Below are 5444 nucleotides of genomic sequence, written 5' to 3'. Positions count from 1 at the left end.
CACAAAGCCATACTTCTTTCCTTTTAGTGAGGCGGTTTTCATTGGTCCAAAGAGACCTATACGTAGGAGTTCAAAGAGTTTTGAGGTAGAGACTAAGTTATTAGGAGAAAATGAGTTCTTTGTTTGTTTTCCCTTTTGACAAGTTTCAACATAATTTTAGTTTTGTAGCTAGGTTTAGAAGGAGAGATGTCATTACAAACTATGTCTTGCCCATGATCTGTCTTTTAGCTTACCTCCAAAAGTTATAGTGCCTTATTTGATCAATGTTAGGACTTGGAACATAGACTTTTCTTCCGTCATATGTCGCGAGCATCCACTGTCCAGGTACCATGATTAGTGTTTTAACTTGGTTGTTGAGGACATATACAACATATATAATTTTTTTCTTAGGTACCCAAATTTGGTTGGGTCCTGGTTTATTAGTCTTGAAAGGTTTCTTATTTTTCCTTCTATTTGACATGAGACAAGATAATTTGGAGTTACATTTCTTAGAGCAAACACTACACAAAATATTAGAGGGATTAAGTTCAGGTTCAATTAATGTTTCTTGAAATCCTAGATCTTTTTTACTATTTTTACTAACTCCATAAATTATAGAAGCATACTTGCTTCTTTCCATACAGTTGGCTAGAAAGTCTTGGAATGCTTCTTCATATTTATCAGAATTACATGTAACATTTTCTAAATATTTTGAAATAAGAGTATCGTTCAAGGTTTTATTTTCATATTTAACCTCAATACTTTCAATTTTTAAAACATTGATTTATTTAGTTAAGTTTTCATTTACTTTGGTCTGAAGTATTTCCTTTAATGCTTTTCTTGTCAGACTTTTCATCCCTTCCTCTACTAGACCACCAGGAATATCTTTGAGGAAATTTCTTCTTTCTATTGTGCCACATCTTCTAATTTTTTTTTTATATGAAAGTCAACTCATCATCCTTTGAGTTCACATTTTGATCATCTGAATCATAATCCTCTGATTTTTTCCATTGCGTTTTGAACCTTTTTCTGCATGGATTTCAAGGGCAAAGTTGGCTGCTTCTTTTTGGGCTCATCCTTTGTAATCTCAATTCATGTGATCTTAGGGAGCTAATCAATTCTTCCAATTTAAGAGTATTGAGATTCTTAGATTCTTGAATAGTTGTAATATTAGGTCTCCATTTGCTTGGAAGATTCCTATGAATTCTTTTCACATGATCAGCAATAGTATAACTTCTCTCAAGTACCTTTCCTCTTGAGACTAGAGGATGGAATTAAGAAAACATTGTTTCAATGTTTTCATCCTCTTCCATCTTGACAACTCATACTTTCATACTAAGAGATTGGCCTTTCCTTCTTGAACTTGCTTCCTTCCTTCATAAGTCAAAATCATATTATCATAAATGCTTTTTGTTGTCTCCTTGTTATTGCACTTGTCAAACTCCTTGAAAGTGATTGCATTTATCATGAATGTTCTAGACTTATGATGCATCTTGTACAACTTCTTCTGATCATCATCCATCTCCTTTTTATGGATATTAGTGCCATCATCTTTTGTTTGAGCAATATAACCGTCTTCCACCAAGTTCCAAAGTTCAAGATCTTGTGAAATAAAGTAACTTACCAGCATGTCCTTCCAGTACTCAAAACATTCACCATCAAACAGAGGTGATTTGTTGATGTTTCCTCTAGCAGCTTCTCCATCGAATCCAAACATGTTGAATCCTTGGATCTTTCCTTGAACACTGAAACTGCTCAACATTGGGACCAAGCTCTGATACCAATGGAAGGTGTAAACACGAGAAAATGGTTTGAATTATGTTTGTCAAAGTTGGGTTCTTTTTTATTATTTGATTAAAACTGGTTAGGGTTTGATGAATTAAATTAGAAGTAGTAACAAAACTAAAGAATGTATGAGTAAAGTGACACAAGCCATTTATCTTGGTTCACCACAACCTTGGTAGCTATGTCAAGTCCCCTAACATAGAAGGATTAAATGCTTCAATTCAACTCATTGAGTTACACAACACCTGACCCTACAAGTCAGTCTTCTAGAAACAACTTGACAACCCTAAAAAAAATTAGGAACACAAACAACTTGACTCTAGAAACAAAGTCTTCTCCACACAATCTGACAATCCCAGATTGTTGAAGACACACAACACATTGATCCTACATGTCAAGTCTTCTCAACACAATCTGATAACCTATACTGCTTGAGGAACACTAAAGCCATTATCGGGTTTGGTTACAAGAGTTTAGAACTTGATTAGTTTGCTTCTAACAAGCTAATTTGATACAATGATTTTCCCACATTACAATGAAGTACTAAGCACTAATAATATAAAGTTAAACGAGTGCTTTGCTAGAACTTAAAACCTTTAACTTTGAATACTTATAAAAAATGAGTTCATATGGTTTTTCTGAATAACTTTGGTTTAGGATTTTTGAGTTGGTTGTTTGTTGTGGTTGTACATCCTTCTTCAGCCTAGATCCACAATTTAAAGATGAAATTAGGATTTGGGAATCTTGTCCTCAAGAATTCTGAATCGTATATTTATTCGTGCTTGGTCAACAAATATTTCTTCCAAATACAATTCTGAATGACATGTTTTGATAATATGACCAATAGCCAATTCCTTAGTTTCGAATCTAATTTGAGCAATTCTTCTAGAAAAATATTGTGTGTATTTTTTCATATTGCATTTTCAAATTGATTCAGTTGAGTCTTCCTTCATACCCTTGATTTGGGCGAGAACAATTGTGAGTTTGTTCTTGGACCTTCAGAAGTAAGGATATAGCTAAGTCCAATTCAATATTTTTCTCAATCTATTAGAACCTTTAACCTTCCATCAGACTCATTGACTTTTCTCCATCAAAATCGTTGACTTGATTTTTGGTGTCATATGTTGTGTTGCTTGAATAATAACAGTCAGATGCAAAACTGTGTGACTTAGAATTAGTGGCATGGACAACTTCACCTTTGTTTCTTTATCAGTGTCATTGCAATTTCGGATTGTGTTGTGTATCAGAGAATCACTTTGGAACGCATTGCATTTTTCAAAGTTAGTGCAACTTCAAAGTTTTCCATGTATTAGAGGCAACACTTTGGAGCGTGTTGTAGTCTTCAGTGTCATCAGATTATATGCTTCAGATGCAGTCTTGAATAGTAGCTTCAGACTTCAGAGAATGCTAATAAAAACTGTTCATCATAGACATGCTAAAGTTATTGTTCATCAGATGTATGCTGAAGTTACTATTCATTAAAGGAATGATGAAGTTACTGTTTATTACAAGTTATAATTCTTCAGAATTACGATGAATCTTCATATGCATGTGACTATTTTGATGTTGATGTCGAAAATCCATAAATATCTTCAAAAATCCAAATTGCTAAAAAAACTTACAATTTTAAATTACTTAGGTTTCTTCAAAATCATGCAAGTTTATAAGTTTTTGTGTATCTATCCCAAAAATTAACCTATGCTTTTTGTTAGAACCAAGTTGATTTGAAAAACAATGATCCTCAATTTTGGTTTTTATGATAACAAAATGTTAGAGAACAATTCATTCTTTATTGTGTGTTCTAATGTGTGCAGATCCTTTAATGATTCTTTCTGTAACACCCCGATTATCAAAGCGATGGTGTATTTTTTTTTTTTCAAAAGAAATTAAAATAAATCAGAGAATTAAATAAGGTAATACCTTTGGATAAATAATTGAGTCATTATAATTTACAAGCAGCGGAAAAGTTTCTCAAAAAAAAGAATCCAAAATATTTACACATCAAAAAGTGGTACATGTAACCCATCGAAAATAACATGTCAAGCTGACAATATTAGTATAGGTACAGTCTTCCATTTTAAAATAAATACAATTCAAAAGAAAGACGTTTGTTCCATCTATGTCAACCTAATCTGATCCTTCTCCAAAACAAACTAAACGCCCTGAGTGATCTCCACGCGCCCCGTAAGATCCTCCTAACATAGCTCCAGTCAGACATTCCCCTCTACATTCCCATCCACAGGGTACGAACCGGTAGGATTGTCTTGGCTCTCATCTGAGGGCAAAGCCCAGATTTCCAAAATAATTATAAAGGGTCACCAACCGAAATTAACAGTTAACACATAACATTTAAGTTTTCAAATGCACAAGATAACTTTCAATCTAGCATGCACCTTAAAAGGGTTTCCATATGCTAAAGTTCATATAACACTTGCCAAATAAAAATGAAATCAAAATAAAGTTCTCAATCCATCAAGTAATACATAACTTACCAAAACATTGATAAATCAATTGAGCAATCGATTATCTAACTCAAAATAAGAATTTCTACTAAGCCAATCGATTTCCAAATCGATTTCCTGAAGGTTTTTAGTGAAATTTGAACTCTGGGCTTAATTCAATCGATTGAATGAATGACTGAGCCCCTGACTTAATGCCAATCGATTTCCAAATCGATTTTGTCAGTTTTGCTGAATTCCTGTATGGCCAAATTGATTTCCAAATCGATTTCTTAAATGGTTTTGAAAAACATATTATAAAATCGATTGGCAAATCGATTATGTCAAATTAGGGAAGTCCCTGTAACTCATCCAATCGATTGGGAAATCGATTTCCCTGCATATTCTTCCAAAAACACATAAACTAACTCAATATCATTCATACACAATCCCACATCTTAACACTTAGCAATGATAACGCAATCGCTACAACATCATGAGTTTCGAAATAGTATTGCAATCAAACATGCTATCACCAAATTCCAAAACATAACACTTAACACTTATAACACAATTACTACAACATCATGGGTTTCGAAATGGTATTGCAATCAAACATGTTATCACCAAATTCCAAAACATAACACTTAACACTTATAACACAATTACTACAACATCATGGGTTTCGAAATGGTATTGCAATCAAACATGTTATCACCAAATTCCAAAACATAACACTTAACACTTATAACACAATTAATGTAAATTGTAAATGTACCGCCTATCACAGGCCAAAGTACTATTTACCAAGGTGCCACCTATCACGTGTCTGCACAATTTACAAAAAAGCGAAAACCATAAACGTACTGCCTATCACGGGCCCGTACCGTTTATCGAGGTGCCACCTACCACGGGTCTGCACGGTTGACAAAAACGTAAATCATAAATGTACCGCATATCACATGCCAAAGTACTATTTATCAAGGTGCCACCTATCACGGGTCTGCACGGTTTACTAAAAAGAACGTAAATTGTAAATGTACCGCCTATCACAGGCCAAAGTACTATTTATCAAGGTGCCACCTATCACGGGTCTGCACGATTTACAAAAAGAATGAAAATGCATGTGCATATACTGACTCCATCGACAACAATCGTTAAGGAAATGCAGATATTAAAAGATTCCTCATTTTTAGTACTCATTTAACTTAAACGATTTTCACAACAAACATTAAGCAAACA

Source organism: Cicer arietinum, chromosome 4, assembly GCF_000331145.2.
Source record: "Cicer arietinum cultivar CDC Frontier isolate Library 1 chromosome 4, Cicar.CDCFrontier_v2.0, whole genome shotgun sequence".
Classification (NCBI taxonomy): domain Eukaryota; kingdom Viridiplantae; phylum Streptophyta; class Magnoliopsida; order Fabales; family Fabaceae; genus Cicer; species Cicer arietinum.
Note: the sequence above shows the minus strand (reverse complement) of the source record.